Source organism: Chamaea fasciata, unplaced genomic scaffold (genome assembly GCF_029207755.1).
Source record: "Chamaea fasciata isolate MVZ Bird 193981 ecotype frontalis unplaced genomic scaffold, bChaFas1.0.hap1 SCAF_11, whole genome shotgun sequence".
In the NCBI taxonomy this organism is placed as follows: Eukaryota; Metazoa; Chordata; class Aves; order Passeriformes; family Sylviidae; genus Chamaea; species Chamaea fasciata.
In genome coordinates this window covers 23,341,221-23,358,703 of record NW_027094096.1, presented here as the reverse complement: position 1 = coordinate 23,358,703, position 17,483 = coordinate 23,341,221, and the positions used below count along the sequence as shown (strand labels likewise).

Here is a 17,483-nt window from a genome sequence, read left to right as displayed (position 1 = left end):
ATGTTAACGCTTCTTTATTTCCAATAAAAGCAATGTGGAATCTAAATTCCACTCAAATGACAAGTCAACCCCACGAATTAAAACTCCATATGGTTTTATAAAACAATTACATCAACATGTATGTTCTTTTTTGGGACCTTGGAAAGGATTTCAAAACAAATACAAAACCCTGGTTCTATCAGTAACCACAAAAAATATTTGATAACAGGGAAGGGTCTCAGCAAAGTGGGAAAAGCAGAGATGTGTAAACACAGCTGAGCAGGAACCTGTGTGTGGCTCATTTACTTGTTTGCCAAAGTGTCATTACCTCAGCACATTATTTACAGATAAAAAATAGCACGTCCTTGCAGTCATGTGGTGTGGCTGGCTGCTCAACCTCCTGCTTATCTGACAGGTTAGCCAGCAATTCTGGGCAGAAATGATTTGGCTACTTTGGTAATCAGCTCTTGGCCCAGCAAAACTCTTTTAGTCATGGAAAGAAGCAGCCGGATGTGAAAACCAGCTCTCAAGGTTGGTGGTCTTTTGCTTCCTTTTCTGATCCAGGAGTGCTGATGTGATCAGACAGGCAGGTTAGGGTGAATAAATGAAGCCCTGCTGTTCCCCTTGATTTTCTGGGTGAATTTGATGCCACCTGCACAGCTCTGGCATTTCAGCAGGCAGAGGAGAAGAGCAGCACAGCTGGAGGGGCTCCAGAGTTACTGTGCTGCCCTTCGGTCCTGGACTCTGCCCTGTCCCCTCGTTGGTCCCACGGGGATTGTGGCTGGCACCAGACCAGGGGTGCAGCCAGCCCCAGGGATCCAGGAAATGAAGCTCCTTCTCTCAGGTGTGCAGGTGTGTCACAAACACCAAAACCGGAGCTCTCCCTTCTGAGCTCCTCCCCTGCTCCTCCAGCAGCGGTGGCCAGAGGGTCGATGCTCCGGGAGGGTTTTCCCTTGTGCCGCAGCCGTGCCATGAGAGCAGCAAAGCTCAGACTCTGCGATTCGCCTTCACTTCCAACCTGCCCCTCTCCTGCTGGGGAGGCTCTGAGATTTCAGGGCTGGGGAAGCTCTTTGCAGATCAGCCTTGGTCACAGCTCAGCAAGGCCCTGATGATAATGATGCCTCAGGATTTGGGCTTTTCTATTTTCCATACATTTGCACTCCTGCAGCTCTTTGGTGTGTGACTCCAAACCCCACACACAGGGTCGGCTGCTGCTTCCCCATTTTGGGCAGACACAACAATTCCTCTCCAGGCCTGGGGATCAAGGACACCTCACTGCCTCACGCCCCCGGAGATGGAAACAAAAGTGAGTTGGGGGGAAAACTTGGGGAAAATGACTTCATTAGCTGGAGCTGTAATTGGGAGATGAACCCCCAATGTGCAAATGGCCCAAACTGATCAAAGTGTGAAAACCCGTGACCCGGGGCCCGTTTTGGGTGTAGGCCCTGGGGGGCTTTGTCTGCCCCGAATGTACCTGGAGGCCCTTCAATAAACAGAACTGCTTTTTATTCCCTTAATTTTATCCAGCCTCTTTTTTTAGGTAGCCCTGATAAAAGGTATCAGTACCCCAGAGCTTTTGCAGTTAAAAATTCCAATTATTAATGTAACCTGTCTGATAGCCCTGAGGAGTGGCTCTTTCTTCTCCAGCTTCCTCAGGACACAGAAACTGTGCTCGGTTTTTCCCTTCCTTTCTCTCTCCCAGCTGACCCCAAGGGCACCTGCAGCAGCCAGGGCTGGCACAATTAATTAAGTTAATCATTACCTGGGGCGGCAGCAGGTCGATGCTGCAGGTAACCCAGCTGATTAACACCTGGGATCCTGCAGTGCTGCTTGGTGAAATCTTTGCATTCTTCCTCCTGTGGGATTAATCCCCTTTTATAGATTTGTGCTCAGGTCTTTGGGTCCTGGAGAAGCCAGGCTGCTCCAGAGCTCCTCATCTTCTCCATCTCGGCATAAACACTTTTCCATGAGCAGCACTCTCGTTTCACTGACCAATAGCAGCAAATCATTGCATTTCTAAGAATTCTGAAAAATAAAGTTCCCGTCTGTAAAACCCTCGGAAGTTTTCTCTTCCCTTTTCTAACACTTGGGTTTCTCTGGCAGAAGTGTGGCTGTTACACAGCAATTTTCTTTCCATGTTTTTAAAGTGGCCGATTTTAATTTGGATGTGTTTTCCCCTTCCAAATCCTCTCAGTCAATATGGAATTACATAAAGCAGCTTTTTGAAGAGAAATTGAATCTGGAGAGGTTTCCACTGCGTGTGTGTGTTTTACACAAGTTATTTATTTTTTTTTGTGTCTTGGTGGCACTGTCATTTTTGCTGACCTGTGCTCCATCAGCCTGACCTCAAAGAAATAAAATGAAAATATTGATGCGATGTTTTTGATCCTTCCACATGAAGAGTGATGCTTTCAGATAAGGACAGGGTGGACAAAGTTTACTGGGATGATGGGGAGGAAAGTAATTCTTTTTCTTATCCCCAAAAAGCTGAGTGGCTTAGAAATGTGTTTCCTCCATATAAGTGTAACATAAAGAAAGGGAAGAAATGGTAAAATTTATAATAAAAAGAGATTTGTGTAGATTTATCTGGAAAGGGCAGTGAAGTTTCCAATCATGAGTGAGTGTAAAATGCTCTTCCATAAGGGATCATCAAAACTTCCCAACTGGGAATCTTGAACAGAAGGTGAATTCTTTGCATGTGCTACACAAAACCTGAAATAAAATACAATTATTGACTTCGGTTCTCCATTATTCCCAAAAGGGTAAAAGTACTGTGGAAGCTGGGAAAGCTCTCAAACATATTTTTAGAAAAATGAGGTGGTTTAGGTGTCCTCCATCAGGCAGTATTTTTATAATGCAAATGAAAATATTCCAGAGTCCCACATATCAGTTCAGGTTGGCTTAGGGCAGCTGATTTTCTGGGATCATGACTGCATCAACTGACAATGGAAATTAAATATTCAGCTTTGTTTCCTGCCAGTTCCTGCTGCCGTGGTGCCTATGAAATAACATCTCCAAGAGAACTTCTTGGCTGGACTGACCATTAATCAATTTATGTTTTGAATAGTGAGCAATCATCATAAGTCAGGATTTTTATCTTGCTTTATGTGCCTGGGATATTCGAGAGTCAGGTTTCTCTGACCACTGTGCCCATGGCAGCCTGGCAGCTTCTGGGACACGGCTGAAATGGTGAAAAAAAGAGCAGAGCCTTGTGTAAAACTCCTTTGACACTTTTCTGAGCCCTTGCTGCTCTGAAGACATTCCTGTCTGCTCCTTCAGAATGTTTTCCATATTTTCTGTCTCATGACGAAACAATTCAAAACCCACAGGGTGTGGAATAACACCAAACATTTCTTTGGGTTTTATCTTTTTTTTGTCATGAAACACATTAACCATTTTGGGTTGGTTTAGAAGAATAAGCAGACACTTTTTACTGAGTTGTTTAATTTTTTTGAGCAGTCAAACATCCACCTTTGAATCCATTAGTATCTCTATTGGTAGACTCATAAATCTTCATCTGGATGAAAGTTCCTCCACTGTTTTTTTCCAGCTGGCTCCACTTGCTGACTTATTTCCACGCTGAACATCTGCACACGTGCGTGGTATCACTTAAACCTTCAAGAGAAAGTTTACTTTGGATTTAAAGAATCTTTTTGATGCCATTCATTCCCACATAACAGCGGCATTTTCCACAGCACCAGCACCGTTCCAAATTTTTTTTTTTTTCATAAATATACAAGGGAAAAAAAAATTGTTTTATCTGCCTTGCAGAGCTTCAGACGGGCAGGATGTTTAAAAGAGAAAAAATTGTCTTTGTTCTGATTTATGAGAAATCACAAGTGATACAGATTCCCCCCTTGGGATATTGCTAATGAAGTGGAACCACGTCGAGATTGAGCTCCCTGCTCGTGTGCCCTGCCTGTCTTGTGGGTGCTGTTACAATTTGAGGCACAGCAGCTCTGGAGCCTGAGCTAAAGCAAGCACAAGGATTTATTGCAGCAGAGAAGTGCAGAATATTTGCTGAGTAAGCCAGGACTTCTTGCATTATGCCAGGGATTTAAAGGGACCAAAAAAATCCTTCCCAGCAGCGAATCTCGGGGCAGTCCACATTAACCTCTCTGTATGTCAAGAATTAGATCTTTTTTTTCTTCTCCTTTGTTTTCCCTATCTCAGCAATGCCTTTTAATCCATGGCAGAAATTTACCTTTTACCATGCAGTTTTCAAATTTCCCTGGTAGGCTTTGGGGATGGATTGGGTCAAAAGCCTTCTAAAACCACCACAGGATGATCTCCGTCGGATTGCTTTAATCCTGTGGACCTTCCTGATAGCACTCGACAGATCTGTGGGGCAAGATTTCGGACAAGTCCAATGGGAGGGCGAGGGTTTCCCCCTCTTTCCCCAATTTGTAGAAATTCTGGGGTTTAATATTCACATTTATCAGCCCATCTGAGACTCTGAACTCGACACAGCAGGAGCTGCTTGTCGATAATTTGGACAGGAGGAAATTTGAGAACGTACAACATGTAATTACCCTCTCTGCGAAAGGACAGATTCACACCTCGGTGAAATAGACAGGAGCGGGCTCTGAAGTGCTGCCGTGAATTTCAGGAGCTAAAAATCTGGTTGTATCCTTCAGGAGGCTATTTTAGGAGAGAAAGCCCACTGTGCAGCACCGTTATCTGCTGCTGAAGTAGTGCTCTGCAAGGCAGGACAGCCCCAGCTCCCACCTGGGAGCTGAATAACCTGAGTTGTGTTCACTGTGCTCTAACAACTCCTGATCTGCTGTATTCCCACCGAGGTGCATGAAAGGAAAGGATCCTTCCTCCTTCTTCTTTTCAAGTTGAGCTAAAAGCTTTTTTTCCTTGGAGTGCTTTGAGGGGAGGTGGGAGACGGTGGGTGTTGCACCAGTTGAGGAGGAAAGCGCACAAGGTGGAAAAGCTACTCAGCGCCAGGGAAAAAGCTCAAGGGTAGTTGGGGAAGAGTCCTCAAATCTTTGGGAATATTTAGAGGAGAAGAAACAATCTTAGTGATGTAAATTCAACTAAATCGTCTCCAAATGTGACTCTCAGTTATTTGCTCCAAATCTAAAGATTTGGGGTCTCCGTTTGGGTTTCCGTGGTGGGATGGTCCCATCTGTCACAAACCCACTCTCTGCAATCTCCTGAAAAGTGGCTGTGCTCAGGTGAGGGTTGGGCTCTTTCTCCAGGCACCAGCTGACAGTCTCAGGCTGCGGCAAGGGAAATTTAGGTTGGATATTAGGAAAAGGGTTTTTTTACTGAAAGAGTGATGAAGTACTGGAATTGTCTGCCCGGGGAGGTGGTGGAGTCACCATCCCTGGATGTGTTTAAAAAAAGCTTGAATGTGACACTCAGTGCCATGGTTTAGTTGAGGTGTTAGGGCGTGGGTTGGACTCAATGATCTTGGAGGTCTCTTCCAACCCGGTGATTCTGTGAACTGGTTTTATCCAATTAACCTTCATTTCTGAGGGAAAGAATCAGGATGCAGCCTTGAATCTTTGCCAGGTTTGCTTTTTTTTTTTTTTTTTCCTTTTATCACATGGGAGGCTGGCAGGTGGTGGGTTCAAAAGCAAACCAAAAGGAAGTTTCTTCACGGCTCATGGAATTTTTCACTAATGCAATGGATCTGGCGCCAGATGTTCTGGACTCTGAATGTTTACAAGGTTGCAAAAAGTGCTCAGATGAATTCAAGGAAGAAAAACCTCTGGGTGGCAATAGGAGACAAAAACATCACCTCTTGCTGAGATGCAGGGTTTTGTTGGCTAGAAAGCTTTACTTGTGTAATTCTGTGCTTGGCCTGCTCTTCTACTTTACTTCTGCAAACTTCCCCAATGTTTGGAGAGAGTCCAGAGGAGGCACCAGGATGAGCAGAGGGAGGGAGCAGCTCTGCTGGGAGGAAAGGCTGCAGAATTGGGGTTGTTCAGCCTGGAAAAGAGAAGACTCTGGGGAGACTTTATGTGGCCTTTCAGTATCTGAAGGAGAGCCTAAAATAAGGGTGGGGAGGGAATTTTTGTAAGGACATGGAATGACAGGACAAGGGGAATGGCTTTAAACCAAGAGAGGAGAGGTTTAGATGGGATATTGGGCAGAAATTGTTCCCTGAGGGCGGGGATGCCCTGGCACAGGGTGCCCAGAGAAGCTGTGGCTGCCCCTGGATCCCTGGCAGTGCCCAAGGCCAGGCTGGACAGGGCATGGAGCAGCCTGGGATGGTGGGAGGTGTCCCTGCCCATGGCAGGGGTGGCACTGGATGGGCTTTAAGGACCCTCCCAACCCAAACCGCTCTGTGATTTTATGATTTGTTGATTTACTTTTGTTCAGATTCTGCATGGCCATTCTTGAATATTCTTTATTTAATGAAAACTGTTATTACTCCTCTGCAATAACACATCCCTTTTGTCAGATGGAGTGGGAAAGTAACTCTGGGTCACTCCTCTGTCTGAGGCGCTCACTCCTATAGAAACAAATCTGCTCAGTTTAGCTGTGGTTTACTTAGAAAACGTTCAATGGGAAACCTGCAAAGATTGAATTTTTTTTTTCGAAGTTTGCAGGAAAAATTAATAGGTTGGGTATAAACTATAAAAAACCTGCCATTTTTTGGGTGAGCTGTGCAGTGTTTACATCCTAAGGCTATGCTGATGGCTGATTTATTTTTAATTATCTTATTTTAATCGTTTTATTTTCACTCTTTTAATACTTTTAATTTTACCGTTTATTTTTACTCTTTTTCCTACCCGAATTTCGTGGCCAGCAAACACTGCTGGTGGCTTTCAAAGCCAGCCAAAACCCGGGGAAAAAATACTGAGCTGTATAATCACAAGTGAAAATGAGTCCGAGAGAATTGGTTTTCCAGGATTTCAGGGTCTTCCCAGACAAACTGCAGCCAGGAGCCGAGCACAGCTCTGTGGTGATGAGCATTGCTTAAGGGCAACAGCACAACCTGGTGGTTTGTGCTTATTCCACATTCCCAATGCACCGGGATCTGCACAGGAATTTCCCTTCCCCACAACCCGGCTCGCTGCCTGCGCAGAACTGAAGTCTGTCCTCATTAATTCAGTTGTAAGATTCCATTTTACCCGAGGTTTTCAGAATAAACAGAAAACAGCAGGCTGCAAGGGCATATGCAAAAAAGATGGAGTAACAGGTCCTTCCCAGCATCCCTGATTCTGAAACCTCAAGGTGCTGGATATGTCTGAATTTTGCTTTCAAGATAATAACTAGAGGGGATATAACTGAGAAAACCAAAAAGCCTCTTGCAATATGTACTATGCAAAATTTAGGGGAAAAAGAAAAAAAAAAAAAGGACAAAAGGAAAGTGTGAGCAGAAAAAATTTGTAAGTTTGCCTTGCTTTTTCTATTATGACACAGTTCAAGCAAAGTATATAATGCATCTACATAGACTGAATATTCTGACACCAACAATGATATTTATTCTCTTTCTTGTGTGTCTTCAGGGTAAGTGACGTTGGTCAGTGTAACTTCCGAGGTGGCAGCGAAATGAAACGGGTGGCAAATGTGCTCGGAGAGGATTCTCAAATAAAATTAATTACATTCGCTGTTTTGCTTGGTTGTGAAGCACAGGCTGTGTGATTGCCAGCAATGCACATGTGGGTGCTGAACAAAATATCCTGCGAACTACATATTCAGTTCATTTTCTGATCATTTAAGATGGGACAAAAGCCACTGAGTGTGACAAGAGGGGGGTTTCCAGTCCAGTGCTGGCGCTGCTCCTGACACTGGGCAAGGCTTTTTCATGGAATAATAGAGTTCTAGAATGGTTTGGCTCTGAAGGCACCTTCAATTTCATCCAATTCCACTCCTGCCATGGGCAGGGACACTTTCCACCATCCCAGGTTGCTCCAAACCCCATCCAGCCTGGTCCTGGACACTTCCAGGAACTGGGAGTCCACAACCTGTCTGGGTTTTTCATCTAAACCAGGGACTGCTCAGTCCTGCTTAACTCGGTACAAAGAACCTTTGATTTCACCTGCGTGGCTTTGGAGCTGAGAGCAAAGGGATTTTCAAAGCCACTGGAGGACTGAAGTGCTTTGGGGCAAAAGGCTCATTATTTTTATGCAGTGAATATGCCTGGAGGATTTTCTCCCCAGGGGAATGCTGAGGTGTCTCACTGCTTCCTCTTTGTCCTTTAGCCCACTGCATGGCTGAGGAATGACTCACAATCACTCTCAAGAAAGCACTGGAGTCCAGTGGAGGGCTGACTCATGCATTTAAACTCATGCATTTGACTCTTAAGCTTCCTCTTAAGTTTCACTTATCATATTGTAGCCCAATGTACACGAATTCTGCTGAAATCGTGAAAATACTTATTGTTCTGCTTTGCTGTGTTACAGAAGAAACGCATTGTTACATAAATAGGACAAAATACTCGGAACACCTGAATAGAGTGAGGATATTCCTGAACACTCTGATTATAGAGAGGATATTTCTGAAAAACTGTGCACAAAGAGCTTTGGAAAAGTGTAGGATGCTGGGGGGAAGGAAGGGAGGAAGGAAGGAAGGAAGGAAGGAAGGAAGGAAGGAAGGAAGGAAGGAAGGAAGGAAGGAAGGAAGGAAGGAAGGAAGGAAGGAAGGAAGGAAGGAAGGAAGGAAGGAAGGAAGGAAGGAAGGAAGGAAGGAAGGAAGGAAGGAAGGAAGGAAGGAAGGAAGGAAGGAAGGAAGGGAGGGAAAGAAAAAGAAAGAGATTGTGTTCTCTTCCTTGAGTGCTGAATTAGAGGACAAAACGATCAAAGACCAAACGCTGCTGTTCACAACCTTTCCCTGTATCCCACTGAGGCACAGGGAGGTGCTGCAGTTCCTGGATCCCTCTGCAGCAGCCCTGGGAAGGATGTTGAGCTGTGCCTCAGTTAACCAAAACCATGGACAGAAACCAAACCCCTGAGATGGAAACTGTCCCAGCTTCCCACACATCCTGCTTCAGGCTGGAGAAACCAGAGTGTTTTTCAGCTCTCTAAAAATCCTTGGCGAGCACAGGGATGTCAGGTCTCCCTGCCTGACGTGCTTTGATCACTCTGCAATTATTACCCATCAGTTCAGACACTGATTTGTGCTTTGCTCAGGAGCAGGAGGCAGTGTTGGGGCCTGGATGGAGCAGCTCAGATCAGCTGGGTTGAGTTGACACCTCCTCCTGCTGGATGAAGCACTGACAGGGTTAATTCTCTCCTCTCCTTCCCCTGCTGCTTCACAAAGTTATTCCATATTTTCATGTCAACACAAAGGATTTGGCAGCAATAATTTCATGGACTACCAGGGACATCTTCCCATCATAGAATCACTAAGGTTGGAAAACCCCTTCAAAATCCTCGAGTCCAACCATTCCCTCAGCACTGCCAAGGCCACCACTAAATCTGTCCCCAAGTGCCACAGCCACACATTTTTTGAACATTTCCAGGGATGCTTCCATTGCCTTTCACCCTTTCAGTGAGGAAATCTTCCCTGCCATCCAGTCAAACCTCCCCTGGGGCCAAGACCCACCTGAGTGTGACCCCATTTCAGGTACTTGTGGAGAGCAAAATGTTGACAAATGAGTGTCAAACACCCACTCTCAAAACAATCCCAGTTTTCCTGCTGGGATGAGAGAAAATTCTCCTTTTTCCCTGCTAAACTGAGGGATAATGGAGGGGGTCTGCGCTGTGTTTGCCCCCAAAATGAAAGCTGCTCGCAGTACACACAGATGGTGAATCATCTTTTACCCAGAGGAGCACAAATTCTGGAGTACAAATCCGCTGTGTTCCCATATTTGTCCACCAAATTGTGTACTCGCTGCTGCAAATTTTGTATTAAATTATTTAGGTCAGCTTAAATTTGGAAAGCAACAAAACGAGCACCATTTTTTGGCTCATTTACATGTCTGTGGTTGTTGTAGCACGGTTTGCTTCCTAAATTAAAGTGATGCAAGCAGTCTGCCACGGAAATGAGCGGCAATTTTTTTTTTGGTTATATTTTTGAAAAGCTGGTTGTAACTCTCAGTCATGGACCCAAGAATAGGTGGACACGTGGAGAATAAAACCTCAGGTTTCTTCCAGTATGCACTGGGTTAATGGATGCTCTGGTTTGAAGTTTGATTGATGAGGAGATGAGGAGAATTTTGAGTCTTTGTTTAATGGTTTAAGCATATCAATATCAGTGATCCTGTGATTAAGGCCTGCCTAATGGCAGGTATTGTCAGGGTCCAGGGGATCACGTTAAAAGCCATTAATAGCTCCATGCTGTGCCCTGACATGATGCAGACCAGCAGCTGCCCCGCGGAGAAACACTCCAGGCATCGTGTCAAAGGGACACAGCGCTAATCACTGGGTTAGGATGGGTTTATTTCATCCTGATGGTTCCAGAGCCCTTCCTGTGCCTTCGGAAAGGCTCCTCCTCAAGGCCTGCCCTCATCCCACCCCTTGTTTTCCCTGCTGCTGACATTCCAGCTCCTGCCAAAAACTCCAGACCCCCATTTCTGCCCTAGGCAAACCTCTCTCTGTTCCTCGGTGCTTCCCGTAAACATTTCCACACAGCTCTGTCAGCTCCTCCTGCCTGACATTCTTGTGGGGTACCCTGGATGTGCTGACAAAAGTGGCTTTGTGGGTTTCCCTGGGTGGGTCCCACCTTTCTGCTCCCACTTGTCATAAATGGAAAGGTTTTTTCCTTTCCGTCTTCCTTGCAGGCATCCGGCCACGGAGTGACCCAGAACAGCTTTCCAAACAAAAGGGTGCTGGTGATGTTAGCACTGCAGGCCTCCTGTTTTCCTTTTATTTATTCCCATTTTTTTTAAATGTGTAATTTTTCTCCCACTCTAGAGAACCTCTGTGCTGATCCCAAAGACTGAATCCCCATTTCTCATGCACCAGATGCTCAGCACAAACTAAATTCCCTCTGCCCAGGCACCCATCATGGTCACATCTGTCCCGACACTGGCTGAAAACCATTTGCGTGGTGGCACTCTGGGGTCACCTGAGCCCAGAAGGACAATGATTTGGGAAGCATAGAAAGAGCTGGATCCATTCACTTACATTCCCTTTGGTCAAACATCTTGTTTCCTTTCTGTTCTGGTTTAATTATCTCAGCAACGTTTGATAAATTTTACTCCTTGCCCATTTTCTCTGGAATAGCTTCCAGGTTTTTCTATAAAACACTCAGATTCAGGCCCTTTCCTATCTTGTGCACCAATATCTAATTTTTGTACAGATTTTTATTGATTGCTTTTCTTGGTGTTATTTTATTTTGCTGTTTTATGGCTGCTGTTAACATTTACTACAGGAATTATTTTACACTCTGCATGGGAAGACATCACTCCAGATATTTTGGCCGCACAAATAGTGACTAAAATTTGGGGAGGGGGGTGTGGAATAAAAGGAGGAGGAAGAGGAGAGGAAAGGCAGCATAGGAGGGTGAGCAAATTGCTTTTCCTTTTTCAATGGTTAAATCCTAACCACTGCTAAATGCCCTTTCAGTGGGGAGGGCAGCCCATTTGTGATACGGTACAAATGGGCTCAATCAGAGAAGCAACCCCACAGGCACTTCCAATTTTTCCTGTGACATTCAACACCTCCGATGTTTTCGGCAGCTGGTGATGGGATTTACTCTCTTATTTCTTTTTTTTTTTTTTTTTTTCCCTTTTGCCGTGAACATGAAAATTAAAATCACTTGAACGCTTTCACCGAGCAAGTCCTCGCCGTCGTGCTTTGCTCCTCCAGGGGCACCGGGAAATAGACTGAGAGTCTTTTCCAGCCTTAATGATGCTGTGATTCTGTTTTATGGAAGCTGTGTTCCCGCAGGAGAGGCGAGGGAAGGCAATCCGTGTGAAAGTCAGCGGCACCCACCCGCCCACCTGTGGGCTTTCTCCAGCCTGAGCAGGTTTTGCTTGTGCCAAAAAAAAAAAAAAATTAAAAAAAAAAAAAAAAAAAAATGAAGGCACAGAGGTTTGTGCCGTGAGGTTCCATCTGTGCTTTCCCAATCCATTTCCAGCCAGAATCCTCCCTGCAGCCTTCGCTGGGATTGATTATTGTGCACACAAGATTCACAGCTGTGCTGGTGGCTCCAACAAGAAGCACAGGCAGTTCCTGGATGTGCTGATCCCAAGTGGTTTTCCTTCCCCAGGGGGTGGCTGCCAGCTAAGGAGCCCAGGAATATTCTGCATAACATCTGTAGTGACTTCTAGAAAATGCAGCCTCTGAATCCCAAGGGCTGAGTTCTGTTTACTGTGGAGAACAGGATGGAAATGATGCTTTTATTCAAGATTACCATCAAAAGGTCCTTATTTTTTTGTGATATATTTAGAGGAAAAGCTAGAAAAATGTAGCTATAAAAGTGGAGTATTTAAAACAAACCAAAAAGGATGGTGGTGTCCTGAAGTTCTGGGTGTCTAAAAGCAACCCAGTCTTTTCTTATGGTTTTGGGCACATCTTTCAATTTCCCAGGCTCCTTAGTCTGACAACTTAAACAGAAAGTCTTTCTTGCATTTTGTACTGAACCTGCCTCCAGGCAAAAGGGAGAAAATGAGCAGAGAATCAGAACATTCCTGCAGCCACTCAAACTCCTCTCCCCAGCCGAGCTCTGTGAGCTCTGCCAGGTTCTCCAGCGCTGCACTGAAGTTTTCCTTTCCTGTTTCGACCTCTTGCAGCTCCTCTTCCTAAGGGAAAGGTCACTTAAAGACCATTTTTGGAGTTAAAATGCTCTGACATGATAGAGGGCAAGGGGTTGGAAACGTTGGTGTTTCAGCTTGTACAGTTTCCATTGTGCAAACGAAAGTGGGAAGAAGGAAAGAGAAGTTCGTGGGGTGCATGAGCCATCAAAGATATACACAGGGCAGGACGATCATGACTAGAATATACTGTTATTAAACTGATGGGAGATAATTTTAACTCCTCCATAATAAAATATTTCCAAATAATTCTACATGGATAAGCTTTGGAATCAATGCGGTCTCAATATTTTGGTTTGTGCCCTCAAAATCCATAGGTTACTGCAGAAATCTGTGCAATCTAACTTAGAATTTAATTAGTTTTTTTCTTGCAAGCTAAACACCAGGCTGCAATAATGGTGTGCAAGTCATATTGAGTACACATTGATAGCTTTTATTTTCTTCATCAAACCTGATCCCTATATGAGACAAAATACGGAATTATGTAGTAACACAAGGAACTAAGAAGATGTGAACATTCAAAATAATAATAATAATATCAATAATAATGCCTTTGTCTTTTCATTTGCTGCATTTTCTCAGTGGCTCTGATTTCTTCAAGGCATTTGTACAAGTACAGACCATAACTGTGCTAATAAAGAGGAAATTATACTGATCTATAATTAGAGTAATAAGGAGAAAGGTACAGCAGATCATAATTGAACCAATAAGGGGAAAATATAATCATGTTTAATGGCTTACATGAGTGTTAGTGTCTTCTGTATACTTAATAAATTGGTACCCACTTTCATGGTGTCTATCTGAAACACACCACGAATCTTTCCCGATATTATCAAATTACCCTTCAGATCGATTGTTGGGCACTTCTGCTGGTCCTGGCAGCCCCTCTGGGGTTCCAGGAATAACAGAATAACAGCAGAATTTCAGAATGGTTTTGACCATCAGCTACAATCATCTGTAGCAGCACTTCATCCCTGTCCAGGTTTATTCAGGGTGTCCCTGGTTTAAATCCATGGATATACAGCTGGGCAGTCTCATAACAAGGGTGAGATTTGGAAAAAGAAACACAGAAATGGTCGAGAGGTGTAACCCTTCGGGGTCGCTGTGTTTGGCCACGAAAAGAAGCTCTGCAAGCAGGGTATGCTCTCAGGACAAGGCAATGATTTATTTGCTAATATTCACAGTAGAATAACGTGGCTGCAAGCCCCAGAGCTGAGCATCAGTAATTCCCTGCTGCTGCTGCTGAGCTCCCTTTCACCTTCTTTGGGCTTTTTTTTTTCTTTTTAACCTGAAAATTTCACAGCTCGAAGCTTTGATGTGTTTCCCTGCGAGTCCTTGAGCTGCTAAGTGTCCCCTTCTCAGCAATCTTCCCCCTGTCTGCAGCTTGACCTTTTGGAGCTTGTAGAGCTCGAGTTTACTTGTTTCCCTCACAGTTTTTTCTCACGGCGTGGTGGTTTGCTCAGAGGTTCGAGCCAAGGTCACGCAGATGCTCGCCGTGGAAATCCAGCCAGGGATCACAGAGAGAGCTGAGCCCTCCCAGGGGAGTTTACTAAGGCTGAAGTTTAAAATACCCTCTCCACATCTTCACAGAAACGACATCAAATATCGTTTGGATATAATTTGCCTATTGATTTCCCTCTCAGCCATTAAAAAAATCAGGATGTTTCCTACTTTTACTGTGAGCGCGTAGACATTTCCTCAGATGTGCTCACTCTTGGTGTGTGACATCCTTTATTTTAAGGTGACACCTGTAAAGATTTTCAGCCCAGTTATCCTGGCAGGAGCCCTTGGTGTTGTTTTTAAGCTATGGATGGCTTGGAACAGCAGGACCAAAACAGGTGGGACTCTTCATGTGTCAGAAGGCTTGCACTGGAGCCGGGGGAGCCAGCCTGGCAGCAAGATATCAACAGCCACTTGTTGCCTTTATCTTCTTTTTGTCAGAGTCAGGATTAAATGCTCAAGACAGTATTTCTTGTTCAGACTCAGATGTTTATTAATTCTTATCTCTGTTAGAGTCTCACAAACTGTGAGTTCTACAGCACTTCCAGCTAACAAACTAAAAATGGAGCTGTCTCTATCTCTCTGCAAGGCCTTTTAAGGATAAACTGTCCAACTAAGAAATGACACCTAAATTATTTTCACTTTTAACCCAATAACCAACCACCCGTGGCCCGCAATGAGAACTTTTCTACCCAGTCACAAAACACCACTCAGACCCATGAAGAAGAAGAAAAAAAGAAGGACTCAGCCTCTGCCCTAAATCCTCCGTCCTGCTTGATATATATATATTGCTGTACTTCCCTCCTCACTAAATGTCAATCAACGCAAAACCAGCACAAAGTCCCTATGCCAACATGACACTGAATTCACTTGTACACATGAAATAACGAAAAGACACTTTTACATATTGTGAATATAAGTTTTAAGAGCCTTGCCCTAAATAAAAAAATGACATAACCTTATAAAACCTCATTAGATAGATAGATAGAGATATTTAAAAAGAGAAAGGCAAATCCCATAAAATAAGAGTATAAATACATATATGTATGTAGGTGTACAGCATATATATATAAATATAAAAAATATTTCACCCACTGGTTTGCACCTCCTTTTCTTCCACTCTCCCGTAGGACCACTGAGAAAATGATGACTCTCCACGCAATTACCGAGGGCATAAAATGTATTTAATCTCTAATTTTCGCACAGGTATTTTTAGCAAGCTAAGTAATAACTAAAAGAAGTGTTTCCTCTCACGGCACATAGTTGTGAAACTTTAATTTATATGTTAATTTTTTTAATTAAAGGGGAAAAAATATAGAATTTGGCTTAGTTTTCTTTAAAAGTACAGCATAATAGCCTAACATTAGGCTGAAGGACAATAGTGGAGAGGTCTGACAGTTACCTGAAGACATCCAGGTAACCCCAAGGCTGAACTTGGAGCTTCCTGGTGCCTTGGAAACAGCCTGAGAAGGTGGATTCACTTATCCCAGGGTCACTTTGTCAGAAAACTTCAGGTTTTGCATTAAGGAAAGCAGTGCCTCCGAGCAGGAGGCTGCTCCGCGTGCCCTGGGCTCTCTGAAGAGGAGCAGGGAGGGGAAGGCACAGCCCCGACAGCAAATGAAGGAGAAAACGGACAGTGTTTGAAAACAGATGAAGCCCAAAGCAGCTTTTTTTTACTGTTTGAGTCTCCTGCTGCTTCTCTACTGCTCAAGGCAAAGAGGTCGAGAGCACAAGCATGGTCATAAGCATGTGAAATTCGCTTTAAAGTGGCCTCTAACAAGATTTGGGGGTGATGATTCATCCCTCTGATGTCACAGAAATGGAGTGTGTGTCACCTGGCCGCGTCCCCAAATGGGTTGAGGAGGCAGCAGAGAAAGGCAGCAAACGCTGAAACATTGAGAACTGCCTCAGTTTGTGTAGCACCATTTAGTGTTTCCTGCACTTGAAAGGTTTTGATCGGCAAGAGCTGTCACCAGAAATAATTCTGAATGAATTCTATTTTGTTATTAAATATTTCTATTACACTGCTGAGTGAACAATCTCAGTTAAGAATTCTGAAATCCCACTGTATTGGACAGTCCCGTGCTGAAAGTTTTGGGATTTTTTAACAAAATTATGGAATCCTCAAAAGGCCTGGGTTGAAGGGATCCTAAAAATCAGCCAGTTCCAACCCCTGCCATGGTGATTTAGGTTTAGAGTGGGACATATTCTCTCCAGTGAACATATCCATGCAAAATACCTGTGGAAGGTCTGATCCTAAAGGATGTGGTAAAATTCCCAGGAGAAATAAAATAATCCTGCTTTCTTGAACTTTATTCTGTTGAAACACTAATTCCCACGCTGGCTTGAAAAACCCCACTTGGAATCTCCATATTAAGGTCTATAAACTTCATCCTTAACTTTTTATTTCTGCTTTATTCCTGTTCTATGCGTTGCCAAATATTGCTTTTGTGTAATTGAAGCAGAGCTGTACTTTGATTATTAAACAGGGAAGGTAATTGTCTTCGGCTCTAAAGGGGGAAGCAAATGTGGGCAGCAGAAAAAAGTTTAAATTTTGGGAAAATTGCTTTTTTCAGAGCAGAGCTAGAGAGCAGATGCTGCTGGGGGACAGCAGTCCCAGCTCCAAGGGGTGCCTTTCTGGTTCCATGGGGGGCTCAGGGAAGGGGGTTTGACAAGAAAGTTTGTAAGGGTGGAATATGGAATTTTTTTCTTTTCTCCACCCCTCTGTTTTCATCAGTACCCGGCAGAATTTTTTTGCATTTTAATGCTGTGTTGCAGGACATGTCCCCCAGCTGTGGTTCAGCTTTGCGCCTGCACTGTGGAATTCTGGTGGGAACAATGCTCAGGGGTCCCAGGAAAAAGGAGGATATCAGGTGTGCTCGGCACCAAGGGTGATTTCCAGTTTGAAGCTTCAGAAAAGAGAACAAGCAGCACGTGACGCCACACGGGTCCCATTTTTAACCCTAAAATCAGAAGGCGACAATGCAGATCTGTGCCATGGCCTGGATGGGCAGGAGCCAAGGGATGCAGCTGGCGCTTGCCAGTTGTTGACATGTCCAGGCAGGGCACATTCCTGTTCTATCTGCCACAGCTGCTGCTAAAACCAAAAATAAATACTTATTTACAATGAAAACCTGAGGTTTGAGTACAGAAAAAAACCCCAAAAAAACAAAAACAAAACAAAACAAAACAAAAAAAAAAAACCAAAAACAAGCCAAAAATCCCCTAAGTGGGATGAAAGAGAGGGCTGAATTATTAGAAATAGATTTCTGTTTGTTGGTATAAAACAGACGCCCCACGCACGGAACACGGCCCCGTGTTCCCCCAGCCCCGTGGCTGGTTT

At 44.2% G+C, this 17,483-nt stretch overlaps 1 protein-coding gene across 1 annotated transcript in view; it reads left to right on the top strand.

The window, feature by feature from the left end:
- The first annotated feature begins 431 nt into the window (after nt 1–431).
- BCHE (butyrylcholinesterase) overlaps nt 432–17,483 on the top strand; it is a 45,227-nt gene continuing 28,175 nt past the window's right edge. Inside the window, exon 1 of the mRNA XM_066193695.1 lies at nt 432–510. The gene's annotated coding sequence lies outside the window, so the exon portion shown is untranslated. The remainder of the gene's footprint in view (nt 511–17,483) is intronic.